The sequence below is a fragment of the Heteronotia binoei genome, chromosome 1 (genome assembly GCF_032191835.1).
Source record: "Heteronotia binoei isolate CCM8104 ecotype False Entrance Well chromosome 1, APGP_CSIRO_Hbin_v1, whole genome shotgun sequence".
In the NCBI taxonomy this organism is placed as follows: Eukaryota; Metazoa; Chordata; class Lepidosauria; order Squamata; family Gekkonidae; genus Heteronotia; species Heteronotia binoei.
In genome coordinates, this window is record NC_083223.1 from 165,813,521 (window position 1) to 165,839,112 (window position 25,592).

A 25,592-nucleotide genomic window follows, 5' to 3' on the forward strand; every position below is an offset into this window, starting at 1 on the left:
GTCTTGAGGACAAAAGGAGACTGAGGAAGAATCGCACTGCTACAGCACCAACCCCAAATCACACTTTTCCGTGCAGCCACTGTGGCCGGATCTGCCTGTCCCACATTGGTCTTGTCAGCCACCAGCGAGCCTGCAGCAGACTTGGACTACTGCACCCTTCTTAAATCTTTGTTCGCGAAGTCAAGCCGAGAGAGAAGGGGGGACTAAGGATCATGAGGACTAGAATGAAGACTTTATGGTAAACCATGTTGCGAAGATTAAAAATAATGCTATTGTTTTAATGCAAGCGGGCAGGGAAGGACAGGGGAAGAAGAGGGCTCTTGCTCCAAGTTGGTTGGTAAATAGCAGTGGTGCAACTGCGTGGGTCATAGGAAAGACCAGTAATTCTGTTTGTTTTGGGTTTGTTTTTTATCTTTCTTTGTTAGGACTGAGGGTCTAGGTTTTATCTTAGTGTTATCTTGATTACAACAGTTGGAGATCTAGTAATATTCGTGGGTGACTGATAAGGCACTACACTTAGATCAACAACTATAAATATCATAGGAGACTTGAGGGAACACCCGGGATCTGAAACTAATATATAACTATATATAGCTAATAAATTTGGTATATATAACTTAAAATGCATCTGGTATGGTTGTAGAACGTGAGAGGGCTTAACAACCATATTAAAAAAAGAGGATAACTAGCCATATCTTAAAAGTTAAGCCCCAAATCTTGCTACTTCAAGAGACGCATCACAGAAATGAGCCCATCCCACTCCTAGCTTCTAATTGATATTCGAAACAATTTTCTTCTCCAGGTTCATCTAAAGCCAGGGGTACAGTTATTTTATTTGCAAAAAAAGTAAAATTTGAGTTGGAAGCAGAATGGAAGGACAAGCATGGAAGGTTCAATTTTATAAGAGGAAAATTAGACAGAAAAATACTAACAATTGGATCAGTATATGCTCCCAATAGTAATCAATTGAAATCCCTCCAAGTCATGTTAACTCAACTTCAGCAAGGAGAACTTTTTTTTTAAAACAATTTTATTGGTAACATATGGTAATAAATCTATATCTTACATCTTTTAAAAAAGTTTCTTTTATCTACCCCATATATTACTTTCTACCCACCCCTCCCCCCATTACTTGACCCCCGCCGGTGTTATTTACTTAAAATTCAAATATTTAAAGGTATCCTTAACTATTAAAACAAAAATTAATATTCTTCTTCTTTTTAAAACTTAATCATTATCAAAGATTGTCCAATGTCCTTTTATTTTCCACTCTTTTTCTACATATCTTCTAAACTTTTTCCATTCCATCTTAAAAACTTCTAAATCATAGTCTCTTAATATTCTTGTTAATTTGTCCATTTCACTCCATGTCATAACTTTTATAATCCAATCCCATTTCTCAGGTATTTTTTCTTGCTTCCACAACTGCGCATACAATGTCCTAGCTCTGAGAGGAAGTACCATATTAAAGTTCTATCTTCTTTTGGAAATTTTTCCATTTGTAGTCCCAACAGAAAAGTCTCTGCAACTTTGTTAAACTCATATCCCAAGAACTTAGAAATCTCTTGCTGAATCATCTGCCAAAACATTTTAGCTCTTTCACAAGTCCACCACATATGGTAGAAAGAACCTTCATGCTTCTTGCATTTCCAACATCTGTCTGGCATCTTGTTATTCATCTTTGCCAATTTGTTAGGAGTCATATACCATCTATACATCATCTTAAAACATTTTTCTTTAATACTTTGACATGTTGAAAGTTTTGTAGAGTTCTTCCACAAATATTCCCAAGTTTCCATCTGTATTTCTTTATTTACATTAATTGCCCATTTAATCATTTGCGATTTCACTACTTCATCTTCTGTAGACCATTGTAGAAATAATTTATATACCTTTGAAATTAATTTATCATTGTCTCCAAGCAGAACTTTTTCCAATTCTGTTTGCTCTTTCCTTATTCCTTCAGTTTTAATATCATTCTCCACCAAGCTCTTTATTTGTTGCATTTGAAACCAATCATATTTATAATTCAACTCTTCAGCAGTTTTCAGTTCTATTTTGCTACTTTGTATTTTTAATAATTGATTATATGACAACCACTTTTCTTTGCCTATCTCAGCCATTATTTTTATTACTTCAGCTGGCACTATCCATAATGGTCTTCTCTCATCTCCATATTTCTTGTATTTAATCCATGTATTTAGCAATTTTTTTCTTATATAATGCTGAGAAAAAAAACCATCCATCTTCTTTTTTTCCATAATACAAATACGTGTGCCAGCCAAATTTATTTCCATGACCTTCCAACACTAAAAGTTTTTTGTTTAACATTATCCATTCTTTCATCCACACTAAACAAACTGCTTCCTGATATAATTTTAAATTTGGCAATTGAAACCTACCTCTTTCTTTTGCATCCGTCAAAATTTTCATTTTAATCCTTGGTTTCTTCCCAGCCCACACAAATAGCAAGGAGAACTTCTAATAGGGGGAGATTTCAATTATATAATTGACAAATACTGGGACAAATCCAAATTCGAAAAAACAGGAGTCAGGCAAGGCAAAAAGACAAACTTGTTTTATATACTTGAAAAATATGGGCTCCATGATGTATGGAGGGTACAGCACAAAGGTGAAAGAGACTATAGATACTACTCCCCATGCCTTAACACTTATACTCATATAGATTTCTTTTTAACATCTTCACAATTACTGGAGAGCATACAGACATCAGAGATAGAATGTAAAACATGGTCGGATCACTCCCCTATTCATGCAAATTGTTCAGTGGGGAATCAAAAAAATCAGAGCACAAGTGGAGATTAAATACTTCACTTTTATTAAAACAGGACATCAGAGAGCAAATTAAAAGAAATTTAAAATTGTATTTTCAAGAAAACAAAATCCAAGACACTTCAGATTGCAATACTTGGGAGGCAATGAAGGTTGTCATTAGAGGGCAGTTAATCTCTATCACTTCTGTCCTAAAAAAAGAGAAAGACCAACAACTCAAAATATTGCAGGATAAAATATCCAACTTAGAAATAATGCATAAACATTCAGCAAGTAAAAAGGTGTACCAAAAACTGTTGGCTGAAAGGAAAACATTAGAGGCTTTAGTTACATCAAAGATACATAAAGATCTTCTTTACACTAAGCAAGCGTATTGGATCAAGTTTCCAAAAACAATTAAATTATTGGCATGGAAAATCAAAACAAAAAATAATGGCCAATTTGATATTGAAAAACAAAGAGGGAAAAATTATCGTGGAAAATAATTTGATCAAACAAGAGCTCAAAAATTATTACAAGTCACTATATGCTGCACAAAATATTAAAGAGGAAGAAATACTGAAATACTTTTCCCAACATGAGAATATTCCTAAACTGTCTCAACAGCATATAGATCAAATAGAAAATCCAATAACAGAATAGGAGATTAGAGAAGCAATTGCACAATTAAAAAACAATACTGCCCCAGGCACGGATGGCTTCCCATCTGAATTTTTTAAGGTCTTTAAGGATGAGTTAGTTAAACCTTATGAAGCAGTATGCAGAGAAATCTTCCAGCTAGGTAAGATGCCAAACACATGGTCAAATTCCGAAACTGTGCTTCTCCCAAAGCCTGAAAAAGATCCACAGCAAGCGGCCTCTTACAGACCAATTGCATTGCTAAATACTAATGAAATTTTTTTCACATGGATCTTAGCTAACGGACTAAAAAATATTCTACCACATTATATCTAGATTGACTAAACTTTTACCTAAGCGCAACATAGCTGACAACATTAGGAAGACTCTTAGTCTTATAGCTTATTGTGAACAAAATAAGAAGGAAGCATCAATTATGGCCTTGGATGTGAACAAAGCATTTGACAGTGTGAATATTACTTAACTGAAACTATTAATCCAAAATATGGGGTTTGATAGAAACTTTCAGAACTCAGTCACAGCTTTATATGCAAACCCCTAAGCAAAACAGAATAAACTACTCCTAAACTGAACTTTTTTTTTTACACAGGGGCACTCGACAAGGATGCCCCTTACCTCCATCACTTTTTATTTTAGCTATAGAACCAACAGCCATAGCTATAAGACAAAATGAAGGCATTCAAGGCATAGAGATTGGGAACAGAATTTATAAAATGGCACTATATGCCGATTATGTGATTCTCTATATAAAAAAATCCTTTAGATTCTTTACATACCCTGGAGAAAGTGGTGCAAGAATTCAGCGCTATCTCAGGCTTTTCATTTAACAACCAAAAAATTACTGTACACCCAATTAATATCTCACAGGAAGTGGTAAACTCGTTAACTAATAAATATAAATAGAATTTACCCAACAAACCCTGGAGATATTTAGGAATATAGATCCTGAATAAACTATCTGAGTTATTTAAAGCCAAGTTTGAAAGATTGTACAAAGAGGTAGAAAACACTCTAAATAAATAAATAAATAACTAATTCTAAGATAAACAACTGGGCTGAAAGAATAAACATTCTAAAGTCTTTTATACTTCCAAAGTTCATCTTTTTACTTTGAACATTGCCTTTAGCAATTTCAGCCAAAATGTTCAAAGGTTGGAAAAGCACTTTTAGTAAATTTTGGGGGGCTTATAAAAAATCTAGGATCAATAGCAAAACACCAGACTGTCTACCAGGGGTGGATTCCAAATCTGAGACTTTATTATGAGGCAATCAATATAGGCTCCTTAATCAAAGCAGCTACAACAAAAAACCAGCCCAAATGGGTTTTGATTGAAGCACACCCAATAAGCAGTGTCACATTATATGATATGCTCAGGAATCCTAAAATAATAAAGAAAAGAGACAAGAAACATATTAGCTTTTTAGACCAATCATTACGTTTATGGTATGCAAGACAAAACACTTTAACCCCATCTATCTCTCCATTATCTTCTTTCACAAACCATGAATGGTTTCCTCCTGGGTCATATCCAAGTGTTTAGCAGATGGAAAGAAGCCGGCTTTACATGTATAAAACACCTGTGGGATAAAGGTACCATGATAGACAAAACAACCTTAGAGCAGAAATTAAATCTAAAGGTCCATTGGTTTCATTATTTGCAACTAAGACACTGTTTAGAGAATGAGCATTTGAGGCATGCACTATCTAGAGCAGGGGTGGCCAATGGTAGCTCTCCAGATGTTTTTTGCCTACAACTCCCATCAGCCCCAGCCATTGGCCATGCTGGCTGGAGCTGATGGGAGTTGTAGGCAAAAAACATCTGGAGAGCTACCATTGGCCACCTCTGATCTAGAGGCTTAACCCCTTTAGAAATACTGTTATATGCAGGCAAAGAGAACCAGAAGCAGAAGAAGATGAATATACACTATATCAAAAGCAGTAGGCTTTAGACCTCAACAAGGAGATACCTAAAGAGGAATGGGATGGCATTTGGTCGTCACCAGGTAATACCTCTAAAATGTTTACAGTAAGAATGCAAACGTATAAAATCGTAGCACGATGGCATCTCTCTCCTGCGGTGATGCATAGAATTAAAGCTGGGAACAACCCTAACTGCCCTAAACAATGTGGGCAAATTGCTAACCACTTCCATCTATGGTAGTTGTGTCCAAACATACAAAACTATTGGGAAATGATTGTAACAGAAACCAACACTATACTAAAGGTTCACTTACCTTATAATCCTGAGGTGCTCTTTCTGGAGAATTGGTCCCAATCAACAGTACCTAAAAGTAAACAGGAAATTGCTTCAATTTTATTAGCAATTGCAAAAACACTTGGCATTTAATTGGAAATATAATTGTACACCAACTTTAACTACATGGAGAAATAAGATATGGGATTACTTCATTCTTAATAAACTGGTTTATTTAAACATGCCCTCGATGCTGTATGGAAAGAAGGTTTTAGAGATATGGTACCCAGTAGTCTATCTGTGTGAGCAAAATATCATTCCTAGCAATGCAATGTATCAAAATTTGATGTTTTTTTGAATTCTGTAAGTATAATTGTTATTATACTGAAAGGCTCTTAAGGAACAATTTAAAATTGCTTGTAATTGTTTATTTAAAAAAAAAAAAACAATAAAGTTTGTATTTTAAAAAGATCTTCTTTAAAGATGCTGCTTGCCTGCAATCAGTCACAAAATGACTGCTACAGGGGAGTTACTAATTTCAAAATGGTTACCATGGAGCAGAGCAAATTACAAAACATTAGGAGGATACATAAAGTGTTGGTAAGTTCATCATTGTGACTTCTGTACAGTCCCACACTGAGCAGGCCAGTTGCAGAAAAGATTTCTAGGAGTGCCCTTTCTCCATTTGTCATTTTCCATGTCAATTTTGTACCCTAGATTCAAATAGCAGGTGGAGACTAGGAAACAGATTGTGTGCACCATGTTGTCCAAGGCACAATGTTGGGGATTGCTCATATATAATTTTTGTAACTGTAGTTTTTCAGACTTTTTATAGCTTCTATAGGTAATTTAAGCAGCAGTGATTAAGAGCAGAAAGGTGATGCGTGGTCCTTTGGTCCAAGTGGTAGAGTATCTGCCTGGCATTTAGAAGGTCCCAAGTTCTAACCCTGACATCTGTATTTAAAAGTACCAGGTGGCAGATGATGTGAAAAACCTCTAAGATCCTGGAGAGCTACTGACAGTCTGAGTGGACAACACTGGTCTTGATGGACCAATAGTCTGATTTCAAATGTGAGGCTGATTTGGAGCAGATCTACTTCTCTTCCACTCAAGTTATTTTGGCTTTTTAAAAATGTAGCATCTAGAGCAATGATACATACATCTGACTTCAATGTCTTAATTTACCCTTGCATATAGTCATGTATGTGGATATTTATATACAAGTTAATATTTATATCCCACCTTTCTCCATAGCTCCAGGTGGTTCCCAGTGTCTAAACAGTTGTTAAAATAGCTGGTATATGTAAGGTAGGATTAGCTAATTTATTAAAATGATGAGAATTATATTAAAATGATGTAAATAAGTTTTTGAGGGCAGTTTGATGAAGTTTAGGAAGAGTAAAATTAATCTTATTTGAAGTGCATTGATCTATAATTATTGCTATTAATGTAGACTTGTAAAATTGCTATAGCTCACCAAGTACAACTCTGCGTTGCCCAGTGCCTGGAGTTCACAAAATTAAACCAGTAGTTACAAGACAGGTAAGTAGTCAAAAATTGCTTTCAACATTATTCTACCATGATCATAAAAATATGTTTATGCTTAGGGTTGCCAACTCTGGGTTGGGAAATACTTGGAGATTTGGGGGATGTAGCCTAGGGAGGGTGGGATTTGGGGAGGAGATGTGCCTCATTGGGATGTAATGCCACAGAGTCCTCTCTCCAAAGCAACCATTTTATCCAGGTGAACTGATTTCTGTTGTCTGGAGATAGACTGTAATGTAGGAGATCTCCAGACCCCACCTGGAGGCTGGCAGCCCTCATTATCAAATATGATTGGGCTTTACTATCCAACTAATGGGTTAGAACCAGGAGAAGAGTTCACAGAAGGTGTTGGTGCAATTGTTCTTTCCCCTCTTTCCCCTTCCCGAAGCAGTCTGCCTCTGCAGCCCTCCCCCCTTCCAGTTCAGTTTTTTTTTTAACAAGGTCCTCAGAGAAGATATTTGGGTCAAATGCTATGCTGCTTTGGGAAGGAGAAGGCTTGGGGAAGAAGACTGAGAAAGATCTGCCAACTCCTTTTGTAAACCATCCATAGGATCCAAGCCATCATGATTAGAAAAATATGACTTTAGTTTCAAACACTGAATTTCTTTTTATTTAAATTTCAAATACTGAATCTGCATGATGGTATTAAATTTTGAGTTTATTTAGTGTTCCATTTGTTTATTTAGTGTTCCATTAAATTTAGTGTTCCATTTGTTGTTAATGTTTCATAGTTATGACTACTTTGTGGTCTTTGAATCACTCTGATAGCGTTTTGTTATGCACATAACCTTGATTTGGAAACTTCCAGCACTAGTTTTCAGGTGTAAAAATCCTCTCTCCTGGGTGCAGTTCTGAATGCACATGCCCAAGAAGGAGGAGTTGGGCATTTCCACTCAGTTCTTTTTCACTTGCTGTATCAGTTAGGGAACTTATCTGATGAGTTTTCTTCTTTAGTGCCTAGCTTTTTTTAAAAAAAGTATCATAATTGTCTCTTCTCACTTTTTCATATTTTCTTCAGTTTTCACTACATTTCTGCCCTCTTTGTAGTCTTCTCAGGTGCCTTGATGCCTCTGTCACAAAAGACTGCCTTCAAGATGTCATCAGTGCACAGAAAGGCTATTGTCTACTGATGGACATATTGAGTGTCTGTTGTGCCTGGGAATATTGAGACCTGTGTCCACTGCCTCTCATTTACTAAGCAAGAAAGGTTCAACCAGTCCACCAAAGGTCTGATCCACTGTTTGAGAAAGAACCATTTCTTATTCTCTGGGACAATAGTAGACAGATCAGGATTGACCGCACAGAAGTCATGTGCCATGATCTCAGCATCTCATATGCAACTGTCGGTTCTTTTGGTACTAGGTTACTTGACTCCAAGTTATCAAAAGGGCAGACAAGGCTTGTAGGTAGTAATTGAGAGAGCAGAAAAGAAATATCAGGCTCAGTTGCCTTCTGTGGTAAAACCAAAGAAGCTCAAAGCAAACACCAGCAGCCACTGGAGAAGCAGTCACCATCAGTTCCTGTGTTAAGTCCTCATTCACAGATCACTGTTTTACTGCTAAGCATCACATTAAGCTGCTGGTGGCTCAGCTGCTTTGCCTCAATCATGACAGAACATCTTAGTATCATCTTTGCACTCAAAAGAGGAAGAGCTTACCAACCTCTGCAATTTGAATGATTCTGAGAACACTTCTAATTCATCACTGGGGCCATCATCAATAACTGAAGCTCAGTGTCTCTTCTCACTGAAGGTCTGAGTTTATACTTGAAACAAATAATCTGTATAGCAACCACCACAGGCCTACAGCCAAAGCAGCAATTCCTACAAATTGAAGACCTAGTTTTAGACTTGTGGAAACCTGCAGTGTTACCATTGCTTCTAGCTTTCCTTGAGCTGATGAAAGAATCTTGAGGTAAATCAGCCTATGTCCCACAAATGTCAGAAAGATTTGGAGGTGTAATATGAAGCCTGCAATTTTCTCTTTCCTCACCTTTCTCCAGAGGTCACTGTAAAAATGTCTTAGGGCGTTTTCGCACTGACCTTCAAGTGGTGCGACCACCCTCCTCACGCCGGCGGATCTGCAGGGATTTCGCACCAGAAGCGCCGGCGCACCCAAAAGAGCCGGCGACTTCTGTCGCGAAACCAGCTCAAACGGAAACCGCCAAGAAGCAGGAAAACGTTTGAGCTGGTTTCGCGACAGAAGTCGCCGGCTCTTTTGGGTGCGCCGGCGCTTCTGGTGCGAAATCCCTGCAGATCCGCCGGCGTGAGGAGGGTGGTCGCACCACTTGAAGGTGAGTGCGAAAACGCCCTTAGTGTAAAAGATGACAAGCATCTCCTTTTGCTTTGTCCCAATGACAAAGAAGGCAGATTCTGGATTGAATGAACAGGAAAATGTATTCTGAAGCTGCCATTCTGTGCCTGAAGGTGGCCAACCACACATGGCCAGTGTCACAAATGGGACCAGGGAGGGCCTCCTTCTGACTTTAACCACTCTGGTAAGGGTCAATGTGGGAGGGCCCAGAGCACCCACCCAACCCCTGTGACTTCCCTGTGTGTCTCAGAGGGACAGAAGGGATCCTGGGAAATGCAGGCCTTGTAGCTAGTTTGATACAGGCTTCCTTGGAGCCTGTAGACCTCACTAGGCCTAGGATCATGGCTGCTCCCCATCCCCACCCCGCTATCTAGATACCCATCAATGACAAGAGACCAGTAATCATAAAAAACAGTTAACACAATGGAACCCCCAGGATATAACAGGAAAATTTTATTTATTTAGCTGATTTCTATTCCACCCTATCCTGCAAATGGGCTCAGGGCAGAGTACAACATATCACAACAATAAAATAACAATTAATTTATAAAAACAAGTCATTAAAACAGTAAGTATCAATTAACAATAAATTGTTCAATTTCAACAGGAGACAGCTTTGGCACAACAAAAATAGAATCAGTGCTACAGCAGTAGGCCCAATAAGAGATAACATTGACAAAAATAAACAATCTTAATCATGCAATAGAATTCTTCCAAAAGGAGTCCCTATGTACAGGAAGTAGACTTGACCAGTCCTGCTTTGATATATGCTTCTGATATGGGATGCTCCATTATAGACTTGTTAATAGCTAAAAATTATGGACATAATAAGGAATCAAAATAATATAATCAAAGATGCCATGATTAAAGCCACATATTTGCCCAAACCAGAATCACACAAGACGAATGCATTCATTGTCAATTACATAGCTTCCTTAATTGCGTTCCCAAAACTGCAGGAACTGCAATAAATAACACTGATAATATAATTTATAATTTTAAATAAATAGAGACAAACTTAAGGACTTAAAGTAAGCCCAAAGCCCTAAAGGAAGTACTCACTATTTAACCTTTCCCAAACAGGATTAAAAAGTCTCCAAAAGGATTTTAACCGGCACTATGCTCAAAATGACGGCTCAAGGCAACAAACTTGCAACGCAAAAGGCTTGTGTAGCCTCAATCAGTGGCACCTGAACTGTTACATTAAAGGTACATCAAAGGTAACACTCACAAATTCAACACAGTACATTAAACCAAATATACAAAAGACCAGAACAATTTAACAAGAAGTTCACACAAAAATCTTCTAATATTTTTTACACATTCCATAAAGGCTGTATTCTCACAAAACCGTGATAGATCCATGCAGTTATTCAACTCATATGGGACAACTGAGTTTAATTTGTGGATCCAAAAACACTCCTCACGGAGTAAGGTTGTCACTACATCCTCAGTGTCATGAGCCCTGACAAGGGGGAGCTGGAAGGGTTAACAGACCTGGAAGAATTGCCAAGCAGCTCCTCAGCCGAACAACCAGCAGCTGGCCCATCAAGCACTCTCCCCGCATTCTAAGCACCAGTGCCAGTTGTTGACAATCAATATTCTCAAAGCTTTCCCCCTCCCATCTCAAGAGTTCAAAGCAAGCTCCAGAAAGAACTTTCGGAGCGAAGACATGAGGCACATTGACGCTTCAGATCTCTCAGCCCTGAGTTCTACCAGAGTCGCTGCCACCCAGGAAGCAGGCTGATTGAGGCTCCCATATAACTCCCATCAAGGACCTGGTAACCTCGTGGAAGCAACGTCGATTCCCTGGCTTGCATCCACACTCCTTCCTGATTCCAGATCCTGACCTGCTTAACATAAGAACATAAGAGAAGCCATGTTGGATCAGGCCAATGGCACATCCTGTCCAACACTCTGTGTCACATAGTGGCCAAAAAATTATATATATATACACACACACACATATACACACACACACACACACTGTGGCTAATAGCCACTGATGGACCTCTGCTCCATATTTTTATCTAACCCCTCTTGAAGCTGGCTACGCTTGTAGCCACCGCCACCTCCCGTGGCAGTGCATTCCACATGTTAATCACCCTTTGGGTGAAGAAGTACTTCCTTTTATCCGTTTTAACCCAACTGCTCAGCAATTTCATCGAATGCCCACGAGTTCTTCTATTGTGAGAAAGGGAGAAAAGTATTTCCTTCTCTACTTTCTCCATCCCATGCATTATCTTGTAAACCTCTATCATGTCACCCCGCAGTCGACGTTTCTCCAAGCTAAAGAGACCCAAGTGTTTTAACCTTTTTTCATAGGGAAAGTGTTCTAACCCTTTAATCATTCTAGTTGCCCTTTTCTGGACTTTTTCCAATGCTATAATATTCTTCTTGAGGTGCAGTGACCAGAATTGTACACAGTATTCCAAATGAGACCACACCATCAATTTATACAGGGGCATTATGATACTGGCTGATTTGTTTTCAATTCCCTTTTTTAATAATTCCCAGCATGGTGTTGGCCTTTTTTATTGCAGTCGCACACTGTCTTGACATTTTCAGTGAGTTATCTACCACGACTCCAAGATCTCTCTCTTGGTCAGCCTCTGCAAGTTCACACCCCATCAACTTGTATTTGTAGCTGGGATTTTTGGCCCCAATGTGCTTTACTTTGCACGTAGCCACATTGAACCTCCTCTGCCACGTTGACGCCCACTCACTCTCAACAGATCCCTTTGGAGTGCCTCACAATCCTCTCTGGTTCTCACCACCCTGAACAATTTAGTGTCATCTGCAAACTTGGCACTTCACTGCTTACTCCCAACTCAAATTATTTATGAACAAGTTAAAGAGCATGGGACCCAGTACTGAGCCCTGCAGCACGCCACTGCTTACCATCCTCCACAGCGAAGAATGCCCATTTATACTCACTCTCTGCTTCCTATTAATTAGCCGGTTTTTGATCCACAAGAGGACTTGTCCTTCTCCAGTGGTCCCAGGAGTGGGCCAGTCCTCACTCTTGGGATCATAGCTCCTCCTCTTCGATAGCAGGGCTTAACAAACTTGACCCGGAGGGGAGGTGCTTGATCCTCAGAACTCAGTTTGTTTAGCTCTGCCATCGAAGCAGGACGTGCTATAGAGCCCCTTTGTGGCTACTGGCCCAGTAAATAATAGAAAGAAATAAAGAAGAAGAAGAAGAGGAACATGCCTATTGAAAATTTCCTGGATGGCAGAAGGGAAGGCAAGAGCTCCCTCTTGTGGCCGTTCTGGGAGGATCTCTTCCTCCCGCGTTTTTTCTTTCCAACGGTGCCAGAGGAGCCTCGGAGTGAGGCACGTGCGCGTCAAGCCCTTCCTCTGTTCTTTCCAGCCCGGTGGACCTGCCGAAAGCTGTTGATCGTTCCTTCTCCCGGTCACCCTGCAAAGGCACTCTGGCGAACCCGGGAGCCTTTGGGGCAAAGGAATTAAGGGAGAGGAGGAGAGAGGGAGCAAGCAGCTGGGAGAGGACTCGTGTTAGCACGCAGCCCTCCTGGAACGATGGAGGCAGAAGCGTTTGGAAACCCAGCAGCGGTAAGGCTTGCATTGGGAAAGCTCTGCAGAGTGGTGGGGGATTAGAGGAGGTCAGTTGACCTAGCCCTTATGGTCCCATCCCCAGGAAGCCTCCAGAAGAGGAAAGTTTTATGTTGGGAGCTACTGACAGCCAGTTATGGTTTTCAGAACTTCCCCCCCCCCCTCGCTTTCCCCCCCCTCCCATTCATTCCCTATCCCTTAGCCTCTCTGGTATAGAGAGGTCTGGCTATCTATTTGGCCATTGGGAAAAGGGGAAGGAAACAAAACAAGGGGATGTTTGGTTTTTTGTTGTGAGGATTCCAGTGCTGAGCTGGTGGGGGAAAGGAGTGTATGGAGGGGCTTATTTTGGCGGGAATGGAAGCCATTTTGGTTGTGCCTTCTTTTGTTATTGCAGGGCCATACATTCTAAGATGGCTGCTTCCACCAGATTCCCCAAGGGAGCTGTAATGGAGGAGGGCACTTGTGATTTGGAGCTGGCTGATTCACCAGCACAGGAAGAAAGGGCAGAAGTTCATCATGATGATATTTCTGCAGATGAGGCAAAGTCTAATCTTCTATCCTGGATACAAGAACTGGTTAGAAAGGAGGTCCAGGCAGCCTCTGTGGCTACTCCAACCCCCCCGCTCAAAAGAACTTCCAAGACAAAACACTTAGAGGCTGATAAGGAAGAGGAAAGTTTTTCTCCTAGACCTCTTAAGCGCAGCAGGACAGAGTTACGTCCCTTTCCCTCTGATCAAGAGGAAGAGGATTCTGACTTATCGGATGCCTCTTCATCTCCAGATACTGGGGAACTCTCTGAGGAAGAGGAGGGGGTAGCCTCTACTCATTCCAAACTTTTTCCTGCGGACGTGTATACACGCTTACTCCCAAAGGTGATTAGAACGCTGCAGATTCAGTACACCCCCAAATGCAAAGATGAGGAGGATACAGAGTTTCCTTTGGGTATTGAAGACATCATTCCAAAATCAGGGGCCAAACCCCTACAGGTGCCATTGCCGTCAGGTTTCTTTTCTATTATCAGGTCAGAGTGGGAGCACCCGGCCAAGCCGAAAACAGTTTCTTCTAATTTTGCTAAGTTCTTTTCATTCATCCCAGAGGCAGCTAAGAGGCTGAAGTTACCGGTGGTGGATGACCCGGTCAATAGTTTGGCTTCTAATTCCATACTCCCGATAGATGCAGATGGAATGCCAAGGGACCCTACGGATAAACTCATTGAGCAGGCTCTGCGGAGGGATTTTGAAGCCTCGGCCAGCTCTTTGAAGGTGTCAGCCACCACGTCTCTCTTCTGTAGAGCTTCATATATTTGGCTATCTGACCTGGCTAAGAAGGATGACCTGCCTAAGGACGTCAAGGACTCTCTTAAAAAGATAACGTTAGCCACGGCTTTTGCATCAGACTCTACTCTGGAAGCGGTTCAGCTGTCAGCTAGAGCTATGGCCTGTAGCATTACGGCCAGAAGAAATACCTGGCTACGAAATTGGGATGCGGATCCTTCGGCTAGAGCTAAGGTTGCTGCAGTTCCATTTAAATGGTCCTCACTCTTTGGAGAAGGTTTGGATAGATACCTTATTGAGGACAGAAATAAGAAAAAAGTTCTGCCATCCAAACGATGAGATAACAGGACGAGACAAAGGTTTCAGTCCTTTCGTGGTAATAAGAGAGAGTCCAGGCAAGCATCCTTCAAGCCATGCAGAACAAAATGGCAGTCGAAGCCTAGAGATGGTAGACCTTCCTTCACGGGGAAACAGAATCAGCCCGCTAAAGGCCAAAAGAAGCCCACCTCAGCGTGACTGGGACGGGTCTACGGACACAAGTCAGATAGGGGGACCACTTCAGAGATTCTCCCATGTGTGGCATCAAACAGTTTCAGACAGTGAAACTGTCAGACAGGGTGTTGGACACAGTGACCAACGGCTACTCTCTGGAGTTTTACTCCCCCCCCCCGACACCGTTTTTTGGAAGTACAAAGATCACAGTCTCCCGAGAAGCATCGGACATTACTGCTAGCCATCGACCATCTAGTTTCGATAGAAGCCATCGAACCGATACCTCCGTCAGAGAAATTTCAAGGCACATACTCAGTCTTTTTCGTGGTACCCAAAAAGAATGGGGATGTTCGGGCGATACTGGATCTGAAGTGGGTGAACAGGTTGGTTATCACAAAAAAGTTCCGGATGGAGACGTTGAGGTCCATACTTCTTGCCATCCAGCGGGGGGACTTCATGGCCTCCATAGACCTGTCGGAAGCCTATCTTCATATCCCGATTGCCAGGGGTCATCGAAAGTTTCTTCGTTTCTCTTACGACAGGCGCCATTTCCAATACAGAGCCTTGCCTTTTGGGCTTAAGTCGTCTCCCAGGGTGTTCATAAAAGTTCTGGTCACTCTGGTGGCAGCCCTCAGGTTACAGGGGGTGTCGATTTTTCCATATCTGGACAACATTCTGGTCAAGGCCCCGTCGGCGGAGCAGACGAAGAAACACCTCGACCTGACAATGAGGCTGCTCAGGGCGCATGGGTTCGTCATAAACATTCAGAAGAGTTTCTTGCTTCCTTCCCAGTCTCTGACGCACCTAGGTGTTCAGATCGATTCCAACAAGGACAAGGTCTTTCTGACTCCGGAGAGACAGACAAAGATTTTACAGCTGATGGCAGAAGTCAAGCAAAGGAAGCGAGTCAAACTGATGCTACTGGCAAAATTACTGGGAATGCTGGTCTCGTGCCAGGACGTAGTTCAGTGGGCATGTTTTCACACGAGGCCACTTCAGAAATTTCTTTTACCCTTTTAGAAGCAAATAGGTGCCAAAAACCCGATCTCTCTGACACTGCCAGCCGACCTATCGAGAGCCCTCGAGTGATGGCAGGCTCCCGGCCTTTTTTCCTTGGGGCAGGAGATACGGGAACCCAAGAGAGTGGTGGTGACCACAGACGCCAGTCTTTTTGGTTGGGGAGCTCACATGTCAGGAGCAGTAGTGTAGGGTCAGTGGAGCGACCAGGAAGCCAGGGAAAGCATAAACCTTCTGGAGTTGAGAGCCATACATCTGGCCATGCTTCACATGAGACAATGGGTGGTCGGGACTCACGTCCTGATACAAACAGACAATATGACGGCAAAAGCCTATGTAAATCGCCAAGGCGGCACCAGGCACAGAAAGCTACAAGACGAAGCGGAGGCCCTCTTCAGGTGGGCGGAAGTTCATCTTCTGTCCATCAAAGCCACACACGTGGCAGGAAAAGACAATGTGGTGGCAGATTGGCTGAGCCGACAGGCGCTGAACCAGTCGGAATGGTCACTTCACCACGAGACATTTCACGAGATTTGTCAAAGATTCGGGACACCGGATGTGGACCTGTTTGCGTCGGACGACAATCATCAGGTGCCACAGTATTTCTCAAGGACAAGAAGCAGAGGAGCAGTTGCTATCAACGCTCTAAATTCAGACTGGCCGAGGACTCTATTGTATGCCTTTCCTCCGTTCCAAGTCCTCCAAAGGTTTTTGCAGAGAGTCCAGGAACAGAACGCGGAGGTGATTGTGGTGGCCCCCTTTTGGCCTCGGAGAACCTGGTTCTCGGAACTGCAAAGACTGTCAATAGTAGAGCCATGGCAGATTCCTACAAGGTAGAATCTACTTTCTCAGGGCTGCCTGCAGCATCCGCGACCAGAAATGTTTCAGCTCACTGTTTGGAGATTGAGCGGCAGCAGTTAGTTAGGCTAGGTTATTCCACTCCAGTAATAGACACCATGTTGTCCTCTAGAAAGGCTTCAACTAACAGAAGCTATAATGTCACTTGGCAGATTTTTCATGCCTGGTGTGCGGGTAAAGGGGAAGATCCTTTACAGGCCTCGGTGTCCGTGGTGTTGTCTTTCCTACAGGAGGGACTAGAGAAAGGCCTTAGTACCAGTACGCTGCGTAGACAGGTGGCAGCCATAGCAGCGGTGAGGGGATCTAAGAAGGGCAATGCTATTTCAATGCTTCCACACATCCGGAGGTTTCTGAAGGGGGTGGCTTTGATTAATCCACCGCAGGTCCATAGATTTCCATCGTGGAATTTGAACACGGTGTTGAAGGCACTCTGTGGTAAGCCCTTTGAGCCTATGGCATCATGCAGCCTGAAGTTGCTCACCTTTAAGGTGGTATTCTTAGTGGGTATCACTTCGGCGCGTAGAGTGTCGGAGCTTCAGGCTCTGTCCATTCATAAGGATTTGTGTGTATTCCACCAGGATAAAGTTGTGCTCCACACTGATCCAGCCTTTGTGCCAAAGGTGAACTCCCGTTTCCTTAGGGCGGAGGACATTGTGCTCCCCTCTTTCTGCCCTAATCCGGTTCATGAGTAGATAGATAATTTTATTTGTATCCCGCCCTCCCCGCCAGAGCAGGCTCAGGGCGGCCAACAGCGTCATTTAAATTTCAACTATACAGAAAGGCAAAGAAAACAAATTACATTTAAACATTAAAATTCTGATTAAGTTTAAAAATTAGTTAATTAAATTGATAAAAGTGCTAATGCTATTTGTTCTTTTATGATGGCGGTTATCATTAGCAGTTTCTTTCTTCGTCAGCGAAAGCCAGTCGGAAGAGGAAGGTCTTGCAGGCCCTGCGGAATTGTTCAAGATCCCGCAGGGCCCGCATTTCCTCTGGAAGTTGGTTCCATAGGTTCGGGGCTACAGAGGAGAAGGCCCAGTTACGGGTGCATTGCAGCTTCACCTCTCTCAGTCCGGGAGTGGTCAACAAGTTTTTTCCAGCTGACCTCAGTGCTCTCTGGGGTTCATATGGGGAGAGACGGTCCCTAAGGTAGACAGGTCCTCGACCATATAGGGCTTTAAAGGTAATGACCAGCACTTTGTAACAAACCTGGTATATAACTGGCAGCCAGTGCAGCTCGCGCAGCCCAGGCTGTATGTGCTCCCATTTGGGAAGCCCCAGCAACAGTCTAGCCGCTGCATTCTGCACCAGCTGCAGCTTCCGGGTTCGGTACAGAGGCAGCCCCATGTAGAGGGCATTGCAGTAATCCAATCTCGAGGTGACTGTTGCATGAAGTACCGTTGCGAGAAGGAGAAGGTGTGGCACTGTCTGGATGTTCGTAGAGCTCTTAGCTTCTATCTGGACAGAACCAAGGACTTTCACCGATCTGATTCCTTGTTTGTTTCTTTCAGGGCTGCAGACACTGGGCGCAAGATATCGGCCTCCACCATTAGCAGGTGGATCAGGGGGTGCATTAGCGAGGCCTATAAGGCAACAGGACTGGAGCCCCCGGTAGGGGTGACGGCTCATTCTCTTAGAGGGGCTGCTACTTCGGTGGCCTATAGGGCCTTTCCTTCCCTGGAGGTGGTGTGTAAGGCGGCTACTTGGAAGTCGGTTCACTCCTTCAATAGGCACTACAGGATTGATAAGGTGGCTTTGGCTGAGGCTGTGTTTGGAAGGAAAGTCCTCCAACACGTGGTCTCTGGGCAAAGCTGAGAGGCCCGCCCTGGGACACGGTTTTTTTACGTCCCAAGAGTGAGGACTGGCCCACTCCTGGGACCACTGGAGAACGGAAGATTCTTTTCACTTACCGTGAAGTCTTCCTTCTCTGTGGTCCCGGAGTGGTCCAGTCCTACCCACCCAGTTGTGTCTAACGGGTTTCAGCTTTGACCTGGGACCTCGGGGTTGGAAGTTGTAACTGACTCCGGTGTAGTACACTGTTAGGTTCGGGTTTTTCCTCCATAGAGTCCTTTAGACAGGGGCTCAGGGTATGTGTAGGAGAGGGATGTGTTTGTTCCCTGGAAGTTTCTTTTCTCCTATTTATGTTGGAGTTATACTTAGGGAGGTGTGGTAGCTGGCAGACGATCTGAGTTCTGAGGATCAAGCACCTCCCCTCCGGGTCAAGTTTGTTAAGCCCTGATATCGAAGAGGAGGAGCTATGATCCCAAGAGTGAGGACTGGACCACTCCGGGACCACAGAGAAGGAAGACTTCACGGTAAGTGAAAAGAATCTTCCATTTTACTCTATGACTCTCAAGCTTACTAAGGAGCCTTTGATGAGGAACTTTATCAAAAGCTTTCTGGAAGTCAAGGTAAACAACATCTATTGGGTCTCCTTTGTCCACATGCTTGCTCACCCCCTCAAAGAAATGTAACAGGTTAGTGAGGCAAGATCTTCTCTCACAGAACCCATGCTGAGTCTTCCTCAATAACTCGTGTTCATCAGTGTGCCTACTCATTCTGTCCTTGATAATGGTTTCTACCAACTTTCCGGGTATTGAAGTCAGACTGACTGGCCAGTAATTTCCCAGATCTCTGGAACCCTTTTTAAAGATGGGGGTGACATTTGCTACCTTCCAGTCCTCAGGAACGGAGGCAGATTTCAAAGAAAGGTTACATATTTTTGTCAGAAGATCCACAAGTTCTCCTCCTGATATTTAAAAAAATTCTTTTTGAGTATAATTTCTGTAAGTTCCAACAAAAAGTAAATGGGAGGAGTCAAACATGCACGCTTTCCCAAAGTCTCTTCTACAATCGCCCGGGCTTCCTCATGAGGAATACTGGTGTATAAGGACACCACATCCAATGGTAACATAACCGCTTTTTCTGGAGGAGCAACGTTCTCAACCAAATTGTTATAAATTGTTTAGTGTCTCTAATAAACGTAGGTAACTACAAATGGCTGTAAGAAGAAATCTACATACTTAGACAGGGGCTCAATTACACCCTGATATGATGGACCGACCAGGCGGCGGAAAGCCCGGTTTGTGAATTTTTGGAAGGATATATATGACCAGAGTTCTTGGATGGTCGTTCTTTTAAAACGTATATGTCTCATCCTTAATAATGTCCAAACTATTGGCCTCATCCAAAACAATTTTTGTGAGTCTCGACACTTTTGGAGTTGGATCACATTTTAATAGCTGATAACTATTAATATCTGACAATTGATTCTCAATTATACTGCAATAATCAATTTTATTCAAGATGACAATGCCACCTCCATTATTGCAGGTTTAATGACAATCTGTTCATCGTTAGACAAGGATTTCAAAGCTTCCATCTCATTTTTAGATAGATTGCTTTACATTCATTTATGATTACATTCAGCCAGTTTAATATCTCTGAGGACAACCTTCTCAAATGTTGCAGTGCTGCCATCATATATATTGAGATTGAATGTGGAGTGTGGACAGAACGGGTCCGTTTCAAAGGAATCTTTACCAAAGTATTTTTTAAGTTTGATTTGTCTGATTAGTTTGAAAAAAATCTATCCTAGTCCTAAAACTATCATACCTGGGCGTGGGCACAAACCCTAAACCCAAGTTTAACACACTCATTTCTATAGGAGTTAAATTCCTATCAGACATACTAATTACTAAATTTTCCGCCTCCCCCTTCCTGGGTGAGCATTCTGAAAAAACTGAGGGGGAGGATTATAGGTTTTAGAATATCTCATGCGTCTAAATCTTAAATTACTACTGGATCCACTTTCTTCTCCAGAAGTGGAAGCTGAATCCTCACCATCTGATGTTTCATAATCCGAATATTGATGTACAGGATTAGCCCACGATACCTGTTTCTTATTTATATTAGGTCTTTTATTGGGACTCTCATTAGATTCCCCCCCCCCCAATTATAAATCCTACCTTTGGCATAATCCTTCAAGTCTCTATTCAATTTATGAATTTTTGATTCTCTCACTTTATTTCAAAATCCTTAACAGTTTTCAATATCTTTCAGTTTCTTATCAAAAAACGCCTTTGTACATGTCTCTTTAAGCGATCTCTCGATCTCATTAATCTCAGTTTTAAGTGTTTCCAACTCCTTTCTAGATCTTTCTATGATAAAAACGTTAAATCTGTTGAGCATTTATTGAGGATAGATGCCCATCTTGACAAAAACTCATCCTCATTGTTAAACATAGCAGGTGGCTTGTGAATCCTAAACTCTCTAGGAATTTTATTATTTTACAATACTCCGATAGAGATACAGCATGAAGCTGCAATCTAAAAGCCTTCTTTTTACTATACAAACACTGCCTCCAATCTGTATGCATTTCTCCAATTCTATCACCTATGTTTTTTGTGAGAATACAGTTTTTATGGGATGTGTAAAAAATATAAAAAGGTTTTTGTGTGAACTTCTTGTTAAATCATTCTGGTCTTTTGTATATTTGGAATAATGTTGAATTTGTGAGTGTTACCTTTGATATACCTTTAATGTAACAATGTAGCAGGTGCCACTGATTGAGGCTACACAAGACTTTCGCGTTGTAAGTTTTTTGCCTTGAGCCGTCATTCTGAGCATAGTGCTGGTTAAAATCCTTTTGGAGACTTTTTAGTCCAGTTTGGGAAGGTTAAATAGTACTTCCTTTAAGACTTTGGGCTTACTTTAAGTCTTTTGTAGCACAATCCTAAGGGGGGGGGCTGAAAGCGCTCTGGAAGCGGACTTGTCACTATGTGGGTGCCAGAAGCATGTGTGCTGACGTATGGCCAGTGCCGCCGTGGGGGGGGAGTTATGTGGGCAGAGAGCCGCCCCAGCATCACTCTGCCCGAGAGCAGCGGTACCTGAAGGCTGCACCGAGCATTGGCGGAAGTGAGGCGGAGCGCGGTGCTCAGGTGCAGGAGGGGGTGGAATTGGGGGCATAGCCAGGCTTAGGCAGCTCCCTGAGCAGTTTGGGCCATGACACGCCCCCCCCCCGAGAGGCACAACGTTACGCCTTCAAAAACAATGGCGTGTCCCATAGGCATTCACTGAAATCAAAAACAACAGTCGGCTCCGCCACTGCAGAAGCTCGCAAACCCCTTAGGGAACAGCGTGATTGCCTCACCAATCCCCTCGCGCCTCGGGCTGACGAGCCCCCTCCAAGCACCCAATCTCAGTCTCCCCCCCCCCCTAGAAATACTTCCACTCTGGCCTCGCACAACTCAGTTGTTAGGGACAACTTTGCATGGCGGGAAGCTCTGCCAGCGAGCTTAGAGCAACTTAGAGCAAGGGACAGGCAGGCACGTTGGTGACAATATCTTTGACTTGCAAGGGGGAGAGAGAGGTCTCTCCCCTGGGGCTAACTGCTCTTGTTTCCAGGTCTCCACAGGTTCCGGGCTCTGCATGCAAGGACTGTCACCCATGGCTGGGTAAGTTCCACTGTGCCTCCCCGTCCTCCCCCTCTCCTTGCTCTCAAACCGCTCGGTGTGCAAGCATCTCTGGCACTTGAACCTGGCAGTGGGCTCCAGCAGGGGGCATTTGCTGATCCCGCTACCTTGTGCTCTTGCCTGCTCCCTTCCCTTCATCTGCCCTCTGCCACTTTCCCAACCCCTGGAAGGGCACAGTGTGTGCAGGGAGGTGGGTCAGAGACTGTCCTTTTAAGAGAGCGCCCGGCTGAACTGCAGCCTGCTCTTCATTTGCTGCCCCTGCAGGTGCTCTTGATCTCTGTCTCCGTTTTACAGGTGGGACTCCAACACAGAGGCTTCCGCGTGTGTCACTCCACCGCCCCCCCCACTCCCTCAGCTGTTTCTGCCCACCGCTCTGAATGGAGCCCTGCCCACGGTGAGACCGCCCAGTGTTCACCAGGGAGACTGTTGCACTCTGTTCCGGAAAAATAAAGTCTGAGCTATGCCCTCTGTTGTCTCTCCTTGGCATCTGCTGCACGTTCCTTGGGCACCCCCCCCCCCCGTCAGTGGCCTCTCCGAGGAAATGCCTGGGATGGTGGGCAGACTTCGTTCTTGGGGGGGGGGGGATGAGCTATGAGCTGCCACCCCCCCCCCCCCCCCGTGTGGCTGGACAGGGGAGGGGGGTGCCGCCTCTCAGCCTGTCCAGTCTGACAGCCTACCTGACCCCACAGAGTTGTTGTGCGCAGGGCACTAAGGGCACCAAAACTTTGAAGTGAATCCAGTACTCGGTAGCCAATGCAGGTGGCATAATGCTGGCCGTATGCTTGCCAGTAAAGGCAATGCAGTTAGCAGGGGCACTGCTGCACTTTGCACCAGCTGGAGTATCGGTTTAGCCCTAAGGGCAAGCCAACATAGAGCGAGTTACAGTAGTCCAACATGGAAGTTGCATGGGTCACATGCTAAGTCCTAAGGGAAAAGATAGGGTGCTAGCTGTCTGATCTGCCAAAGATGGTAAAAAGCAGACCTGACAACCACAATGACCTGGGCCTCCATGAAGAGTGAGGCTTCTAATGTCATTCTCAGGCCAGCACAAGTGGCGCACTTCCAGGGCTGAGAGCAGGATTCCCAATTCTATTCCACCTCAGTTCTGGTACAGGAGCTCCGTATTGGCTTTTTATCTCTGTAGACATAATAACTAAGAGCGTTTTCGCACTGACCTTACTCAGCAGCGACGTCCCTCTTCACCGCGCAGCGTCTGCACGGATTTCGCACACGTTGCTCTGCAGAACCCGGAAGAGCCACAAAGTCCCGCGGCTTTTGCGTCGCAAATGTAAACTGGTTTTTGGCCAGTTTACATTTGCGACGCAAAAGCCACGGGACTTTGCGGCTCTTCTGGGTTCTGTGGAGCAACGTGTGCGAAATCCGCGCAGACGCTTCGCGGTGAAGAGGGACGTCGCTGCCGAGTAAGGTCGGTGCGAAAACGCCCTAAGTTGTTTAGTTTTCAGCTTTTCACAGAAAACAGACTATGTTGGTCTCAAAAGTGCCACTGCAGTCAAACGTAGTTCTCAGGCATGTTACCCCTCTGTCACTTTGGCATCTAGATTTTAATGGTGCTTCTGGGCAACAAATCCCCCCACCCATATGTAATATGAGGGGACATCCTTTTCATTGAATCTCATGGAGATTGCTTATCTTCAGGTGCCACTGGCACACTTTTAAATGTCATTCTCTCACATTTAGGTATTCAGGTTTGTAGTTGTATGCTGCTCCCTTGCTCCAGTCTTAGTTATACTCAGTGAACACCCAGGTCTTATTATTCATCTTGAATCTAACTGGTTCTTCCTATCAACCAACCCCCACCCACAACCTATGTGTTATGGCTGAATACTAAATAAAACTTTGCTTATCTTAAATATGACAATGGACTCTGTTCTTACCTGCGATCGTGTTGCACCCCATGGAGGCAAGCTAGGGTTGCATCTAAATTGTATCCTGAACCAAACAGAGCCTGACTTCTTTTTAAAAATCCTCCCACCAAGACTCTGGTTTTTATACACCCCTAACCTGTCCTTTTTTTGTTGTTTTAGTCTGGTTAAAGAAACTAGGTGGACCTCTTTCTGACTACAGTTTCCTGGCTACAGTTTTTTTTTTAAATTAACTTGAGATGAAGGCAAAACTTTTTAGAACCACTGGTGTACTCTTTGTTAAACTTTTCCTGACTAGAGTATGAGACAAACCAGATTTCCTTGTAAATTAGAAATCAGGTGTCCCCTGTGACCAAAGAACAGCTAGGGTTCAACCAACGGAAAGTAAAAAAGCACTGGCCTTCAGTAACTGGTCAGATGCACATACACCCTGTTCTCTTTTAAATGAAACCTGTTCTGGCCTAGTTACACTGCTTTTTGGAGAAACCTGCACTCTTTTGAAAGTATCCCCTATCAGGCCTAGTCAGTTGAAAATGAGAAACTGAAGCCCTATGTTGGATTTCTTAAACTAGTTTAAAAGAAGAAAGGTGCCAGACGTTAGCCTTGCCTAGGATGCCAAACAGTCTAGAGCCAACCCTGTGTGTATAAGACAAAACAACACAGAGAAATATAGCAACCCACCGACACCCAACACCAATCCCCTCTATGGCCAGTTTGGTGTAGTGGTTAAGTGTGTGGACTCTTATCTGGAAGAACCGGGTTTGATTCCCCACTCCTCCACTTGCACCTGCTAGCATGGCCTTGGGTCAGCCATAGCTCTGGCAGAGGTTGTCCTTGAAAGGGCAGCTGCTGTGAGAGCCCTCTCAGCCCCACCACCTCACAGGGTGTTTGTTGTGGGGGAGGAAGGTAAAGGAGATTGTGAGCCGCTCTGAGACTCTTCAGAGTGGAGGGTGGGATATAAATCCAATATCTTCTTCTTTTTCTAGCAACCAGAAGAGGGGGGGGGGTTAAAATCAATCCTAAATTCAAAACAAATCACACTGCAGGGGGGGAAAAAGTAAAAAACCCAACAGCAGTATCCAGGAGAACCAAACCACAAGACTATAGCAGCTGCCCACCTACCCCAAAGCAACAAAGAAAACACCAGTAAACCCTTTAGAAACATCTGTAAACATCCACAAAACAGTAACAATAATTAAATCAAACCACTAACACAATTTGTGATCAGAAATTTAACCAAACAATAAACAGTGAACAAAACACTCTGCCCTCTACCCAGCAACAAAGCAATAATTCACTAATATCTTGAATGAAATTATTGAAATATTTCTACCAGAAACTTTTAAACCCTGCGCAAAATTTTAACTTCTAAAAAGTAGGCCAACTCCCCACCCCAGAAGAAAACCCTAACCCACCCCAAGCGGGTCAACTCACCCTAAACAGGATAAGTAAAGGGACACTATACAAACCAGTCCTTTTACTTGTCTCCCCAAACTTACCTTACATGGTTCCTGAAACTCTGCTGGACCAGGAACCC

At 43.3% G+C, this 25,592-nt stretch overlaps 1 long non-coding RNA gene across 1 annotated transcript in view; it reads left to right on the forward strand.

Annotated features, from left to right (window-relative positions):
• Positions 1–25,592, forward strand: part of LOC132575192 (uncharacterized) — a 49,912-nt gene that overhangs the window by 23,430 nt on the left and 890 nt on the right. The window contains exon 3 of the long non-coding RNA XR_009555662.1: positions 7,100–7,169. This is a non-coding gene — a long non-coding RNA (uncharacterized LOC132575192). The remainder of the gene's footprint in view (positions 1–7,099; positions 7,170–25,592) is intronic.